The 18,344-nt window shown below is 46.5% G+C and overlaps 1 protein-coding gene and 1 pseudogene across 1 annotated transcript in view; one reads left to right on the forward strand and one right to left on the reverse strand.

Moving 5' to 3' along the window:
* The window catches only part of LOC140208536 (uncharacterized), a 541,825-nt gene that overhangs the window by 201,422 nt on the left and 322,059 nt on the right, over positions 1-18,344 (reverse strand). The window lies entirely within an intron of this gene.
* On the forward strand, positions 8,615-12,335 carry LOC140207840 (probable G-protein coupled receptor 139; annotated as a pseudogene).

Below are 18,344 nucleotides of genomic sequence, written 5' to 3' on the forward strand. Positions count from 1 at the left end.
TGAACTTCAGCTTATTCAGCGTGTCACGCCGCACCCTGTTCCACAACGCTTGTAGTGAAAAACGCAAAGACTCATTTTCTTTGAATGAGCCTTTCTAACATGTGGTTCGAGCCAAAAGTACGACTTCAGTGCGCCATGCAATGATTGCCTTTGTCTGGAAAATTTGATCTGCCCCAGGGAGGGAGCCCAACCCGCATCCTGGATCGGTTCCGCTGGTGTCGTCGCTTTAATTTATTGTTCACCTCGGGACCAGTTTATTGTCAGATTATAAACTCCAGAGACAGCTCAGGGCAAAGATCGCTGTGGGTTTGTTACTCACAGAGAGGAGAAGGAAGGGCGCCGTCAACTCTTGTAAAATACTATGCATTTGGAGTATTTTTTGCTTTTTTTTAACACTGGGCATTCTGTAAGTGCTGCCTGAAGGAGGTAAGTCAATGTCAGCTTGTTTAGAAAGCCAGTTTTAACAGAAGGCCGCAATTGTACCATTACAGTAATGGGCCGATTGGGGGGCAACTGTGCCGAGATAACCACCTCCCAGAGATAACAACCGGTGAAATTCAACAGTAAGATAGAACGCCCTTCCCTTTCAGTTTATTACTCACTTTCTGGAAACAAGCTACCATGTCTCAGTAGAATCATAAGAAATTATGATTATTTCCCGATGGCGAATTTGCCTGGCATCGCACTTATTTTACAAATACATCAACCGTTCCTCGTCTGAGATCGATGGAGAAACACCAGACATTAAATTCACTTTTTCTCTGATCTCTCAGAGTGCGCTGCTGGCATGTTTAAATAGTTATAAGACATTCGCTCCCTCTGTCCTGTTCCGCCATTCTTTATTATCACAGGCGCACTGTGATCTCAGTGACACATCCCTGCGAACGCCTGGAACAAACCATTCCCTTGACTGTCAATAATCTGTGTTCAGTGGAATTAAACACATTGAAAGAAAGCTCTGCTTCTCTTTCCCTTTGCGGAAGAGAATTCCAAAGACACACTAGTTCCACCTCAGTAAAATAACCTCATCTATCTTCACCTGTTTCATCTCCCCCTACAGCAGCAAACATGTTTTCCACATTCCTGTCTAGACTCCGCGTGATGTTCAGTGTCCCCAGCAAGGACTCAATTCATTTATCTAACCACTAGTGGATAAAATCTCCCCTCCTTCATCTCAGTAACAGCGAATACAATAAAATCCCCGTCTTTATCGAATACCAGCCAATACAGCGCAGTGGTCAGCATTGAAGCGGACGGGGAACGCAGCAGAATCCCCTGGACGTGCACTCAGTGGCCACATTATTAGGTACAGGAAGTTCATAGCAAAGTGCCTAATGAGTGCAGAATTTGCTATTTTAATCTACGGCCAGTGAGAATTACCACAATATTTGTTAATATAAATATCACTGCCAGATCTACCTGGTCTTAGCTAAAAAAAAAACACATACAAAATAATCGAGCACACAGATCCGTACAGCCGCGCAATTTCAATGACAATACTGATATAGTAGAAATATTAGTAATACTGTCGTTACAAGTGTGCTTATTAAAATACCATAACACTGCCGAATACAGTCCATGTTCCTACCTGATGCAGAACTCATGGGTCTGGTTTCAGGGGATCCGAGTATCTGAATTTTATGGACTCTAACAGTAAGTGAACACACCCTGAGCAATGTTCAGTTGGTAACACGCTCATAAACCTGAACTTCACGCTATTCGGCATGTAACGCCACACCTTCCTCCACAACGATTTTGTTAAACCACACAAAGATTCACCTTGCTTGAATGAGTCTTTCTAACTTGTGGTCCGACCCAGAATTAATACTTCAGTGCGAGAAATTTTACCACCTCCAGAGAGGAATCACTACTCGCATCCCGGTTCCGTTCGGTTGGTGCCGTCGCTTTCAGTTATTGTTCACCTTGGGCCCAGTTTATTGTCAGATTATAAACTCCAGCGACAGCTCAGGGCAAAGATCGCTGTGGGTTTATTGCACAGAGACAGCAGAAGGAAGGGCGCTCTCAAATCTGATGAAACATTATAAATTTGGAATAATGTTCTCTCTTGAACAGTGGACAATCCCTTTCCCAGATTTAACTGTGCCCCCGTAGCCTGGACCTGCTCTGATTTTAAATTGGCCCATTTAAATACGATCGTTAACAGTTGTCCGCAGTTGTAACATTGTCGGGAGCGGCTGTGCCAAGATTACCATCTCCCAGAGATAACTACCAGTCAAAGTCGTTAACAAGATAAGGATACCCTTCTCCTTCAGTTTATTACTCACTGACTGGAAACAAATTGCAGGATCACAGCGCCATCATATGAGATTTGGATCATTTCCCGCTGGTGAATTTGTCTGACAGCGTATTTACTTTGCGGAAACATCAACGGTTTCTCCTCATTGACTAATAGAAAACGATGTAAACATTAATTACACAGGGCCTGTTTGTCTGAGATTGATGCTGGCCCTGTTGACTTAGTAGCAGGGCGTTCGGACTCTCAGTTCTGTTCCGCTGTTCTCTGATTCTATGATCACGACTGAACTGTGATCTCAGCGGCCCAAACCGGCCACAGCCTGCAACACTTCACTCACTTGCCAGTCAAGAATATGTGCTCTGCGGAATTAAACACGAAAAAAAACTCTGCTTCTCTTTTCTTTTGAAGAAGAGAATTCAAAGACACATTAGCCCCACTTCGTAAAAATAATCTCACCTAGCTTCACCAGTTTCAGCTCCCCTTACAGCAGCAAACGTATTCTCCACATTCCTGTCAAGATGTCTCATCATGTTGTATAAAACCTGTCACCGCTCTACTCATTTATCTGAACAAGCAGATAAAGTCTCCTCTCATTCATCTAAATAGCAGCGAATACCATCGTCTTCCATCATTTATCTAATACCTGCGAATGCAGTGAAAAATAATCCGACTTTCATCCAGTAACAACGCAAAAAAAAAACCAAAAGAGATTGAACTCTGTTTCTACTGAATCCGCAAAAACATGTTGAGGTTCACAAACATGTCCTCACAAGAAAATTCAAACAAACCAGCTGCCAATGTACTAATTACCCTTTGAACTGCGACAACCGTTTGACATAAAGAAAACTGCACCGTATATGCGTTGACCCACATTAGATCTCAGCAACAGTCTCTATAATGGAATAATCACCTCTTTTCCACCGCTTAATTTTCATTGTCAATGTGGGTAGATTTCCGAATTACCCACCCACCTACGTACTGAAGGGTAGCCGGGATGGACTGATAGTGACGGCCCCAGCATTGAAGGAGTAAATAACGCGACCCCCAATCCCTCCGTCCGGGAACACTGAAGCACAGAATGTGGAAGGGTCCGACTCCGGCTGCAAGAAGCATAGAGCTGAAGTCGATTCGGGGCGATGAGGAGCTTTCCCCCTAGTGTGATACTGCACGGAAAGTACAGCGCTTCCAATAACATATTCATCCGCATTGAGTCCCCGCTGGAAACGCTCAGAAAGTTGATCCAATGTGCTGAAGGGATCCGTTAATTCCCTTGAGAGCGAATTTTGCACAGTTCCACTCGTCAATAATCCTATAATTTCTGTCTTCAGAGTTCAGAAAGGTGCCAAGATCGACGGTGTAAAAGGAGAATGAGGCAACGTGACCAGCATTGGAAGTAAAAGACAAAAATAAAGCAAAAGTAAGAGCTTACCATATAACCAAAATTAGTGAGAAACGAAAATATTGGGCTGATTTGAAAAACAACTGTAACAGTCAACTAAAAAGTAATAAAGAGAGGAGAATAATAAGAAATTTGCAGGTAAGACAGCCGGTAATATAAAAGAGGATACTTTTGTTTTGAGATATATGAAGAGTAATAGAGAGGCAAGAGTGGGTATCAGATCGCTGGAGAGGTAGCATTGGCGGACAAAGAAATGGTGGATGAACTTACAAAGTATTTTGTATCAGTCATCACGGTGGAAATCACTAGGGATATGTCCAAATTCTAACGTATCTGCAATTGCCTTGACTAAGAACGATGTGACTGGAAGCTGTGACGTTCGAAGTTATAAAACTCACCTGAACCAGATGGACTTCACCCGAGGTTTCTGCAAAGGGCGGCTGAAGAGATTGTGGAAGCATTCGCAGTGAATTTTCAAGGAAAATCATCAATAATTACTGTAATCGGGTTTCTGAGCATTCGCTGGTCCACATTCATTCCGTATTGTTAAGTAATTAAAGCTCATCTCTTATTCAAACGAGGCGAAATGAACTTATTCTGTGTTTACTTTACTATTTCCTTGACGCCATAGACCTCCGGGTCAAACTGTTTTGTCTATTCTATTGAGCCTTAGTGTCCCGTCTGCAATAGAAAGTTCGGTACTGTACTGTTGTTATCGTTGTCGTTACGTGCCTTGTTGTATGAGGTTGCGACGATGGTCTTTCCAGGACCGTGATTGCTCTTGGCAATTTTTTCTAAGAAGTGGTTTGCCGTTGCTATTGTGTTTACTAGACGGGTGCTAATATCAATACTCGTCAGAGAGTGTATGCCTGAGTATAACCAGGACTTGTGATATTTGCCAGCTGCTCATAGAACAATCCAGTATCTTTTCTCATGCCTTCGAGGGACCTGATTGTGGGGAGTGGGGGGTCGAGCTAACCAGGTTCTGCGCCTTGTTCTGGGGTGAACTGCAGTCTAGCGGAGAGGAGGAGATTTTAAGAACTCGTTTGGTCGTAACGTATTCCCTCCCGGTGGTGCTGAAACTTATTGAAATCTATTGGTTAATCGTGATTAATGTGCATGGGTTGTAACGTTGTGCAGGCTTCAACGTCCCCTCTATCTATTTTTTACAGGGGCGCGGACCAACCATTGCTCGCAACAGGAAATGTTTACACGGCCTGAAAGCTGTGCGGCCCTTGCAACGCGTCGTTTATGAATATTTAGAATGAAATGTAAAATAAATCACATATTTTCGATTTTACTTGTCAATTGAAGGTATTATAAAATACAGTACAGCAAAAGGAAGCTTTCACGTTTCGAAATTGTTTTCTAGCTGTTCGCAATTCCATCTGCGCTGCAACAGAGGCCACGTGCGCGGGAGCATTTACGTGACAACACGGCCGCGCACCCGTGGAGCTCAGAGGGAACAATGATTCCCACACCACACCACCATAACAGTGTTTGGTGCATTGACATGTCAGCGGCAACATGTTCTTGGAAAACAGGAGGAATTGTAATAATAATGTGTAACTCTTTTCCTGCAAGTACATTGACTCTCCAAGACCAAGCCTCATGTGGTGCTTCTCGCTGGCGACACAGGAAAACTGAACACCCTTCAGTCTCAGGCAGGACTATAGAAGACGGGGAGGGGTCGGCCCACGGACTCGTATCACGCAGACCCACCAGCGTGTGGACACGCCCTGGTGCTCGTGAACCAAATCCCCAGCTATAGGTAATTACCCAACTGGATTGTGGCAGCCCCGGGAGAGGCGAAGGCGACGGGTGTAAACCAGACGAGAAAATCCGGACTGACGCCTTTAACGTGCTGGACGTCACAGGACATCCGTCCGGCAGCTCCTGAAGCCAAGCCGGTAGAAACACAGTGCTTCGCTTTCCTCTGGACTACACCGGCGAGACCAGTGTGGGGCCGGGGGTGGATTTTGACGACTGGGTATCTTAAGATCTCTGTACCTTCCACCCAAACTCTGCCCTGGAGAGCCCACGCTACTGCCGCTGTTTGTAGGGACAGAAACAACAGAAGAAGGAGCTGTTAAGATCGACGTGGGTCGCCTCCACAGCCTGGCACAACATTCACTGGCAGAAACTGCAGCTAGACCTGCCCCTCCAAAACTGGACTGTACAGATGCAGAAGGAGGCGGCAGCTCTACTACGGACCGACCCATAGCGCAGACTATATTTCCACTGTCCTTCGAGACAGACGCATGCCGTCATGCTCATCATCATCATCATCATCATCATCATCTTCATCATCATCATCATCATCATCATCATCATCATCTTCATCATCATCATCATCATCATCATCATCATCATCATCATCTTCATCATCATCATCATCATAACCATCATCAATTTCTTATGGTCTTATTGTCGAAATATTAAAAAAAGCCACAGCACCTTTAGGTTTTCCGTAGAAATTTGCGAAGATTTGGCATGGCATCTAAAGCTTAAAAAAAAAGCTATTTTTAGACGCGCGGTGGAGAATACAAGGGGTGATTTTTAAGATCGTGCCCCAAGGTAGAAGAAGTCAATTTTAGAAAACCTAGCACATTCATTTTTCAACATAGTCCCCTCCCACATTGACACACTTAGTCCAGCGGTCGTGGAGCATACAGATCCCTTCTTTGTGGGCGTCAGCGTCTTGGACCTCCAGAGGTGGTGCACCGAGGGGGTGATTGATATGTTCGTGGCCTAAGGTAGAAGGAAATGAGTTATTAACGTCAAATTTTCTGCATGATCACACAAAGAGTTGAACTATACGTGCATGTAACGAGAGCAGTATAACTCACCACCTTCTGGGATGGAAACACGCGACCGAGTCGGGAGATGTGCGGGACTCACCCCAGCCCATAGAGAGCAAATTGAACACATCGACAAGGAGCCCACCCCAGCAGCTTCAGGAACAGCATTTATCTTTCAACCATCAGGCTCCAGAAACACGGTGGATACCTTTACTCACCTCAACTCAGTACTGACTCCGCCGTCTATGGACCCTCTTTCCAGGTCTGTACAACTCAGGCTTTCAATATTATGAGTTTGTCGGCTTTGTGTGTAGGGTTTTGTTGATCCCATTGTATTTCTCTGTTCTACTGAGAGTGCCAGCAAGAAAGTGAATCAGACATGCTCGCAGAAACATAGCAACGCGCACGCACACACACGCAAAAAAAACATACTGGAGACACTCAACGTTCACACTCAGACAGACGCACGCAGGGACACACTCACATACACAGGCGCGCACACACAATTACAGAAGCAAACACGCGAAGATCTGCATAGGCACACACGCAAATTGAAAGGTACACACACGTACACACAAACACCCAAACCCACACAGAAGCACGGACTCGCGCACACACCAGACACACAGACACGTACACATATATGAACAGACAGCGACACAAACACACGAATACACACAGACACAGCAACACGCGAAAACTCACACATACAGGGACACACATGTACACGCGGGCTACTACACAGACACACACACACATAGTCAGGAATGCGTTCACAGGCACACAACAACACACTGCCTCACACAGAAACACACGCTTACGCGTTCGCGCGCGCACACGCAAGCACAGATCGAAATACACAACTGACACATACTAACACGCAGATCTTCACACTAAAACCAGCACATAGCTGGGCGCAGGCGTACGGAAATACAGCCACAGAAACACACAGGCACACACATAGACAGACAGAAACAGGCAAACGCACAGACAAACACAGACTCACACACTGACACACACAAACAATCAAAAAGGGACAAACACAGTCAGGGTAAAACACATAACGAAAACAGATACAGAAACAGAAATGTACACGACATACAAACACACAGACACGCACACTCTCAAACTAAGGCAGACACGGAGAGGTGCAAACGCTCTCTCTCTCTCTCTCTCTCACACACACACACACAGGCGGACGCACACACATACGCGACTGCACTTTCTTTTCCACATCTCCATTTCTCCGTCGTGTTTTCTGACAAATACTCACCACTCTGAGTTTGATGGCCAAGCATTAGGGTTAGAGGGGAAACACGTTGCAATTGATGACGCTTTTGAAGGCTTAGACAATTTTGTTGAGTCCAACTAATTCGAACAAATGGTCAAAGCCTTCTGAAAGCAGAGAACCCAGGAGCCCAAGATTACTCTTTTCGAAGATTGGACAGGCAGTGAATGCAGGAGACTGATTATGTGCAGATAGGTAGGATCGGCTTAATGTGACGTCATGGTCGGCACAGACACTGTGGGCCGAACAACCTGATCCTGTGCTTTAGCTTTCTCTGTTCTCTGTCGGAGTCAGAGAAACAGCAGGCAGCACGTTCCTGTCTGAGACGGTATATGTCTCTCAATGGTGGTGAACATGTTTCTGACCCAGGGCACTTTCTGGTACACTTCACACAAACAAGCTGAGGATGGCTGCTGGTAATCGGGAGTGGGAGATAAGGGTAAAGTGCGGTGAGCTGTGATTACAATTGGCGGTGAATCAGAGTGGAATGGCTGTTTTACTCTCAGTCAATCTCTTCAACCGATGGACGAAACTGAGGTAGAGAGTTGGGTCTGATGGTCATTGAAACAAAACCCCTTTGCTGGAGGACTGCCTCCAGCAATATACACCCTTCAGAACCATCACAATTTCCATTGTTTGCAGTTTCACAATTAATTCCTAAATTAATCACAAACGGTCTCGGCGGGGATTGCACTTGCCTGACGTAATCGGAATGTAAATATTTTTTTTAAATCTTTAGTTTTAAAGCTGTTGGAATCTGTCCCCGTGGAGTCGCTGAATGGTATTAAAACCCCAGGCATGCGCTGCATGAACATTTCATTCCGGGAGATCGCCTGTGGCACAGGAGGACAAATTACTGCACAGGGAAAATGTCTGCAATGTTGGACAGGTACTTGAGTGTGGATAAAATATTACGAGTGTTCATTGCCGTCATGGGAGGTCCTGGTGAGTGAGCAGAGCAATTCATGTTTGTTTATTCTGTGTGTTAACCGGCGTGAACCTGTTTATGATCACTTTCCAAGTTTCTAACTTAATGTTCAGTGCACCGTCAATGATCCGTCAATGGTATCGAACCTGTAAAAAGAACATTCTGAATGTTCATATTTAATGACAAAAGAAAGTACACCTCCGCCTCTCCCCTAACTCACGGGATCGACTCGAACGTTGCTCTTGCCTTTAATGGGACGTTGACCAGAGTGGTGCCAGTGCTCGGGACGGACATCTCTCCGCGCATGCGTGACTGGGAAAGTTTTACATTGGGGTGTTGACTGCTTATGAGTTATTCATCAGAGCGAGCTCTTGGGCCTTTGGTGACACCTTGTTCTGAATTGCCCCAGTGCTGGAGACAAGCAGCTCTCCAGGGAGATCTGAATGGGATGGTTTGAGTGGCACCTTGTCTAGAGTTCTATCGGGGCTTTTGAAAGACAACTCTAAGGGGAAATGTGATTTAGAGCAGCGGTCCCCAACCACCGGGCCGCGGACCGAACCAGGCCGCAGAGCATGCGCTACCAGGCCGCGAGGAAACGATATGATTTGGCGATAGGAGTCAGCTGCACCTTTCCTCATTCCCTGTCACGCCCTGTTGAGCCATCACGCGCGCGTCGTCCATGTCAGCGCGGGAAGGAGATCAACTCCTCGAGCTTGCAAATGACGGCGGGCTGAAAAGTCTGTTTGACATAACATCTCTGCCGGCATTCTGGATCAAAGTCAAGGCTCCATATCCTGAGATAGCCGCGGAAGCACCGGAAACATTGCTTCCATTTCCAACATATCTCTGCGATGAATGTAACAAAAACTAAATTGCGGATTAGACTGAACATAAGGAACCCCATTCGAGTATCGCTGTCCCCCATCACCCCTCGATGGGACCGTCTTGTTGCAGGAAAACAAGCCCAGGGCTCCCACTGATTCCGCGGGTGCATTGCAATGATTTTATAAGTTCATACGGGGAAAATATGCGCTGTGTTTAATATCCAAACGTTACTTCAAATGTTATGATGCTATTGACTTATATAACCATATAACAATTACAGCACGGAATCAGGCCATCTCGGCCCTTCTAGTCCGTGCCGAATGCTACTCTCACCTCGCCCCACCGAACTGCACTCAGCCCATAACCTTTCATTTCTTTCCTGTCCATATACCTATTCAATTTATCTTCAAATGATAATATCGAACCTGCTTCTGACAATTGTACTGGAAGTTCGTCCAATACTTACTTCAAACTCCCCTGTCCTCCCCTGATCATTGACTTATCGCTATATTCATGCGAGGAAAATGCGCTGTGTGTTTAATATTAAATTCGTTAGATAAAGCCTTTTAGAAACGAAATTGAGTGTATTAGCCACTTATCACCCATATTCCGGTCGTGATTAACATCCACCTCCGAATAGAATCGCCAAAAACGATTTGCGGAAAAAATAATCAACAGGTGCACACATGCGCAAATTACACATGCGCACTGATGCCCGCGCAAGGCTTCATGGTCATTGTAGTCTTCACTGGGTAAACGCAACGTATTTGACCGGTACTCTTGTCCGTTGGCAACCATCCCGCCCCTCCGGTCGGCTGGTCCGTCGGTCCGCAAGAATATTGTCAACATGAAACCGGTCCGCACTGCAAAAAAGGTTGGGGACCCCTGCAGTACAAGGCGATAAATAGATTGCATTATTCAAAAGCAAGACTGAATCGCATCTTCCCATCCGTGTCTCCTGAATGCGACAAGTGCCGCTCTGCCGAGGGCTCACTAGCGCATCTTTTCTGGTTTTGCCCTACATTATACAACTTTTGGACTGCAATCTTTGAGTGGGTCTCAAAAGTCTATTCCAGAGACATTCAGCCCAATCACGACCTCGCCATCTTTGGATGCTCTGCAGAGACTCTTGAGTTGCCGGGACATGCAGATTGCTCTGCATCTGGGAATGGTGGTGGCGAAGAAACTTATTCTTCTGAGCTGGAAGTCTGCTACTCCACCCACCTTCGCACACTGGCTCAAGCAGATGTTGTCTGTTATACAAATGGAAAGACTGCGTCCGCACAAACCCAATACACAGAATACATTTGAGAGAATATGGGGACCCTTATTGGCTCAGTGTCACATTACCTCACATACACAGTGACCTTGACCTGCATAGTCTCATGAGCGGGTGTGGTGCCTAACCGGATTCCTTCATTCACTTTACTGCACATTGCTTATGTAATCTTGTAAATTGTCTGGCAACCTTTTTGTTTTTTTTTTTTTTGGTTTTTGATTTGTTTTGTCTGTTCTCCGCCTGGCGCGGTATTTCCTTTGTATTGTTTTGTCTTCAATATATTTTGTCTTTGTAAAACTGAAAATTGTAGGTAAAGTAATTTAAAAAAAACTTACCCCTGACATCTCCTCTGCACCTACTTCCAGCCACATGAGTGTTGGGTTTTCCAGAGGCCCGGTCAGTCAAGGTTAAATCAGTGAAACTGGCCCCATCGGAACTGGATCGCTGTTGTTCCCGACGATTACCCACATCTCGTCATATCTCCACAGTGGGGAAGGCAGGTCTGAGACAGTGTGACCCGTGCTTGGTGTTAGTTGAGCAGCTGTTCACCGCCTCTGGCGCTCATGGCCATTGGCGGAAACCCGAACCCGTGTCCATTCCCGGAGTATGTGTTCAATAATTCCCAGTGTCTGTTCTCTGTCTCTCTCCCTGCAGTGAACTTAGTGGCGATTGTGATCCTGTCCCGGGGAAAGTGTGGCCTCTCTACCTGTACCACCCGCTACCTGGTGGCCACGGCAGCGGCGGATCTACTGACCGTTGTCACCGAGGTCTTTGTGCGTCAAGTCATAAGTTATTACTTTCCGTGGAATTTTTTGAACACTACCCCGATGTGCAGAGTTGTCGAGGTACTGAGGTTCACAGCCACATACTGTTCTGTCTGGTTCACCGTCATGTTCACTGTTGATCGCTTTGTCGCTATTTGCTGTCAGAAACTAAAAACAAAATATTGCACCGGGAAAACTGCGGCTGTGGTTCTAACAACAACCGCCGTGCTGTCCTTTCTGAAAAAATGTTCCCCGTTACTTCCTCTGGGAACCCAGAGAGATCATCGAGAATGTAACATGGTTCTGCAAGCTTATGGAATATACTTTCACTGACCCCGGGTGGGTAGTATACGATTAGCTTGATATAGTTTTGAATCCGTTCATTCGTTGTGATCCTGTTACTCAACGCTCTGACATTCAGGCACATTTTAGTGGCCAGTCAGGTCCGTAAGGGGCTGAGAGGTCAGGGCAAAGGCGAGAATCGCAGTGACCCGGAGATGGAGAGCAGGAGGAGGTCTGTGATCTTACTCCTCGCCATCTCCGGAAGCTTCATCACCCTATGGCTGACACTAGTTGTAAATTTCATGTATTATGAGATCAAAGGAATTGGATTCGATTTCAATGATTCTGAGGTGATCTTTCACAACGCCAGGATGTTGCTGAAGAATTTCAGCTGCTGCACGAGCACATTTATTTACGCTGTGACTCAGTCGAAATTCAGGGAGCAGGTGATCAGCGCGGTGAAATATTCGTTCAACTGGGTGCGACAGGTCATTAATAAAGCCGCGTCCTGAGCACAACCCAGATTCACCGCCCGATCCCAGGTGTTATTCCCGGGCGAACTGTCCCATCGACCGGCAGCTCCGGGAAATTAGTAACAACAGTGATGTGGACCGTAAAAATAGGAAATGAGGGGAAAGAGAGGGAGGGAGACAGGGACGCGAGTGTGAGGGAGAGACGTGAGAGAGTGGCTGAATGAGGTGATGAAACGAGAGCGGTGCACGCGTGGGGTTGGGAGAACAGGAGAGATATTGTGTTTGTGTGTGTGTGTATATATGTGCGCGCCTGTCTGTCTGTGTGTGCGTGTGTGTGTGTGTGTGTGTGTGTGTGAAAAAGAGCGGACTGTGGTTAGACCGGGAGGAATGTAGAAAAGATATTTAAGGATGTTGCTTGGACATTGGGGCTCTTTTATGGGGAGAGTTTGCCAGGATGGGTATTTATCTCTTGGATCTTCGAAGAGTGAGAGGCAACCAAATGGAAACGATTAAAGTTGCCATCGGTTCTGGGAAGCTGGACAATGAGAGTTCAGGTTCCCGCTGATATAGCTCCACTAGAGTGTCCCATCCTGTTGGTAAGTTCTACCCACAGTCACTGTGTGGCTGGAGGTGAGGGAGGGGAGGCAATTCACATGCATTTTCTTAGTTATGCTGTCAGTACTGTGGGCTGCAGGCGCGGGTTCAAATTCTGGAATCAGAGCTCATTTACTGCCAGCTCGTAAGATTTGCGAACAAAACATGCCCCGTTCGTGTGCCTTTACTTCCATTATGAGGAAACCTAAAAATAATCCCCTCAGACTCTGGTCATTACGTCACGCACCACCTCTCATTGCGAGCACAACAACTCAATGACGGTGTTTGTGAATTACGTCACGCCGCTTCCATTATGGGCCAGTTGTGCCATTTGCCACCATTAACGTCACCTACAATTGAATCTGAGGGTAGGGTCGGGGAGGATAATCGGTGCTGCATCGCCCTCGGTGTTGGGATCATTGCACAGTCACTGTACCGTCTCCTTTTGATTCGAGTCCTCCGGTCCCAGCAAACAAATCCGTGAGTCATTTCTGCGCCTTTCTAGATTAAACACGTCCTCCCTGAGGCGGGCGACCAGAAATGCGCACAGTTACTCCGCTGTGGTCTCGCCTGCATGGAAAAGTACAGCAGGGGAACAGGCCCTCCTGCTCACTGCGTTGTTCTGAACTAATCGAACGGACAATTTCATGACTAACTACAGCCATTCCTTCTGCCTACACAAGATGCTGCCAAGCCTGCTGAGTCCCTGCAGCAATTTGTGTGCGTTGCTTGGATTTCCAGCATCGGAAGATTTTCTGTTGTTTGTAATGAGATGCTGTTTCCCCCATTCACCTTAAATACATTCCCTCTGGTATCAGACATTTCTTCCTCAAGGAAAAAAGGAAGCGTCTATCCACTCTGTCTGCGACTCTCATATACCCATACTCCTCGGTGTGGCCTTCCTCAGCCTCTACTGTTCCCGAGCAAATATCCCTCGATTGCTCAATCTCTCCTTATCCAGGCAGCGTCATGTTTACCCTCTTCTACTCACTGTCCAAAGCATCGACATTTTCAAGGTAACATAATGCAATATGCCAGATGCGGTTCATCTAGAGATTTAGTAAACTGCAACCCAGCTACCTGACATTGGGGCTCACTGCCACGCTTATTAAAAGTAAACAGACCGTACGCCTTCTTTACCATCTCATTGTCCCATGCAGCCACTTTCCGGGAGCGATGAACTGGATCCTGGGATCCTTCTGCACATTAACACTGGACTTCAACACAATCCAATCTCACCCCATGACACGTATCCCGGAGTCCCGGTAAACCTCCTCTGCATTCTCCCAGCACAAGACATCTTCTCGACTGAATGTTGACCAGAACGGGATGCAAAAAATTCAAGAAACTTAGCAGGTCAGGCAGCATCTATTGAAAGATACAGAATCAATGTCTCGGAAGAGATCCATCCCTTTCAACATTGGCACGGGTCCTTCAACACAGCCCTTCCATGCCGACCAGGTGAGCACCTAAACTAGTTCTGTCTGTCTGCGTCTGACCCATTCCCCCTGAAACTGGAATTAAATCGAATGCAGATCTCGGTCGCTTTGGCACATGGGCTGAAGGGTATTTTCCCTGCTGTAAATACCGCACCAGTAAGGAGGTCTTGTCCACTGACTTAAAGAGAATTAAGTTCGAGAACCTTCCAGAGCCTGGGGGGCTACACTGCACATTATTGTGAGATGGAGTAGATGACATTACTGGGGACTTCAGCAATACATTTGTCCTCTCTCTAGCCACAAGCAAGATCCCAGAAAGCCAGGGATAAATGTTATTATATTATTTAGGAAGCCGGATGAATAATATTGGAATACAATGACCCACCTCACGTCAGAATATGTAAATTACTGGAGAGCATTCTTTGGGATGGGATGTACTTATTGAACAAAACACACATAAACATACACCTTGTTTCTTCCAAACTGTTCTGACCTGTTCCCTGCTCTAGTCCCATCGGCCTGCACCCGGAAAAGAGTCTTTCCTACTATCCACCCCTCCCCCCCCAATCCATGTAGCTGTCCAAGTGGCTACAGAATGTTGCAATTGAACCTACGTTCTCCACTTCCCCAGACAACTCATTCCACACTCACACCGACATCTGAGTGAACTTCCCTCTCCTCTGACCCTTAAGTATTTCATCTTTTACCCTTAACCTATGATCTCCTCTAGAGTCATCCAACCTGAAGTGGTAAAGCCTCATTTGGGCAAGACCCAACCTATTGAATATTACCCTATAACGCAGATCCCAAAGTCCTGGGAACATCATTAAAATTTTCTCTGCAATCTTTCAAATTATCCACATATTTCCTGTAGATTGTTGATCAGAACGACAAACAATAGAAGTTTGTCCTCACTGACGTCACATTCAACTGCAATATAACGTCACAATTCTTGTACTCAGTAGTTTGATTTATGAAGGCCAAGGTGTCGAAAGCTTTTTTGTGACCCTGTCTCGGGATTATGGGACTGTATTCCCAGATCTCTCTGTTCCCCCGCACGCCACAATTCACTACCGTTTACTGTGTAATTCCTACCGGGGTTGGAGCTCCCAAAGCGCAACACCTTACACTTTCCTGCATTGAATCACATCTGCAAAGTTTTCAGCCCATTTTCCAGTGGCTCCACTCATGCTGGTCGGCACAACTTTGTGGGCCGAGTGGCCGGTTCCTGTGCTGCACAGTGCTATGGTCAATGTTGGACGTTTAGGACTGAGCACAATACTCTAAATGTATTCTAACCATAGTCTTGTAGACCTGCAACATCATGTCACGGAATTTGGTTTGGCTCTAGAGGTAGTACCGAGGAATTGATTATAGTGATGACGGGGTTAAGCCTATGTGTCTCCTGGGAGTAAACTGACTGCACTTCAGAAGAAAGAGAGGGGATCGGACTGAAATGAACCAAGTAATGAAAGAGGGATGGGTAAATCAGAGGCAGGGAAATCATTACCACTGGCGGGTGAGACTACACTTGGGGATCACAGCCTCAAGATTCGGGAATTAGATTTAGGACGGAGATGAGGGGGAAGTGCATTTCCCATAAGGTGGTGAACCTGTTGACTCCTCAGCAGTTGAAGCTACTTCAGTAAACACCCACTCAGTGGCCCGGTTGTCAGGTACAGGAGTGGAAGCCGGTGCCGCCTTTTGCCGCTGCAGCCCATCCACGACAAGGCTCGACGTGTTGTGTGTTCAGGAATGCTCTTCCGCAGCCGCTGTGGCAACGTGTAGTTATTTGATTCACTGATGTGCGTGAAAATCCCAGAAGCTGAGTCGCTTCAGAAATTCTCAAACCATTCCGTCTGGCATCAATAATTATCCCACGCTCAAAGTCAGTTCAATCACATTTCTTCCCTTGTCTGACGTTTGGTCTCAACAGGGACTGAACCTCGTCATCATATCTGCACAATGTTTATGTGTTGAGATGCTGCCGCATGATTGACTGATTCGCTATTTGCATCAACGCACAGGTATACAGGTGTACCAAATGCTGCGTGTAGTTCAGACACGGGCAGGTTTCCGCACAGCAGGGAATTTATGAGTGCAGGGTGAAAGGCAGATAGTGTTACTGTGGTCACCGGCAGGACATTGGAGAAATGGCAGACTTTGTCCCGGTGAGGGGTGACCACAACTCAACACAGGTTTGGGGGAATATAAGATCCCCCGTCGAGACAGAAACAAAGGAATAGAAAGACAGCATCAGAGGCGTTACTAAACGGCAGCGCGAGGAAAATAATTCTTCCAGACACAAGGACGTTTGCACGATATATTTCTCTGTGAACATTCGGTGTTTGATAGTCTTTTTTTCACTTTGATTTGCCGAGAGTTTGACACTATGCCCGAATGCTTGAACTGTGGACAGTTAGAAGATGAGGTGTTGTTCCTCCAAATTGTTTTGAGCTGTGACAGAGTTTTTAATCAGAGATCACCATGGAGACCAAAATTATCTCAGCTGAAATGTCCTTCGCCCACTTGGCGTGCTTTGTAAACTTTTAACTGGGTAGAAGAGGCAAAGGATTTGTGTATGGGAATCTCAAACACAACAGCACGTTAGTTCCGCTGTATCTGTCAGTTCACCAGCGCTTGAATGCCGCCGATCCTTGAATGTGGAGGCGAAGATGCTGGAGAAGACAGCGCCCCACTCGCTACAAGGAGATCCCGATCACGTGTCCATGTCCGTGATCTGATTGGATACATTGCCATGACGTTATAGCAGTGTGATGTCATTCACTGGCTCTCATTTTGGAAGGGATTCAGTCGGACATCCCAGATACACCAACAGCTTCGCACTGGGAAGCGGCCGTTCACCTGCTCCGTGTGTGCGAAGAGACTCATTCAGTTAACCCACCTTGTGATGCTCCGGTGAGTTCACAATAAATAGAGACCACATTTCTGTCCGGAGTGAGTAAGGAGTTTTACTCAATCATCCCAGCTGCTGCAACACCAGCAACTTCACATCAGGGAGGAAGGTCAAATCAGCTCTGTGTTAAATCACGGTGACTGAAGGCAGCTGCAGGTTCATGAGGGACTGTTACTGTCAGATTCTGCAGTTCGTGCGGCTGCTCATCGCACCCAGTACTGAACCCTGGTCACTGAGCATTGGAGGAGTCTGTTCTGCTGATGTTAGCCTCAAACTAGACTGGTGTTTAATATTGTGGATCTGTGAAAGATAAATCAGTTCTGTATCAAATCCCGTGTCGCAGGTGCTTACTGTCTCTACCACACTCACAACGTACACTAGAGAGGCCACTCAGTCTATCCGGTCCCTGCCCATGTTTCTGTCACTGCCCTATCATTGCCGCTCCCCTCTCACTCTCCCTGTGATGACAGTCTATAACTAGTCACCACTCCGTGGGAGAAGAGATTTCGCTTGAATTCCATAGAATCACATAAATCTACGCCGCATTACAGGCCTTTCGGCCCACAGTGTTGTGCCGACCATGTAACCAACTCAAGAAACCTACCACATAGCGCTCTATTTTTCTAAGCTCCATGTACCAATTGAGGAGTCTCTTTGTATCCGCCTCTACCACCGTCGCTGGCAGTGGGTTTCATACACACACCACTGTGTTTAAAAAAACTCAGCTCTGACATCTCCTCTGTACCTACTTCCAAGCAGCTTAAAACTATTCTCCCTCGTGTTAAACATTTCAGCCCTGGGAAAAAGTCTCTGGCTATTCACAAGACCAATGCCTCTAATCACCTGCATGATTTTCTCCAGGCTGAATAAGACGATGAGCACACTGTGGTTTTGACGTTCCCCAGGGCTCCGGACTCTTTTCAACGTTTTGGGTCACTTTCACTCATTTCAAAGGTCTATGCCTCAGGCAGCCGGGTTGTTGCAATGCGCCTCTAAAGTCTGACAGCAGACTAGCGAGTGAATCTTCGATGGAGTAGAGTCAGAAAACAACGAGTTGCCAGCCTGAGTCAGGGCTTTGGGACTCCAGAAAGAGATGGG

This window comes from Mobula birostris, chromosome 13 (genome assembly GCF_030028105.1).
Source record: "Mobula birostris isolate sMobBir1 chromosome 13, sMobBir1.hap1, whole genome shotgun sequence".
NCBI lineage: Eukaryota > Metazoa > Chordata > Chondrichthyes > Myliobatiformes > Myliobatidae > Mobula > Mobula birostris.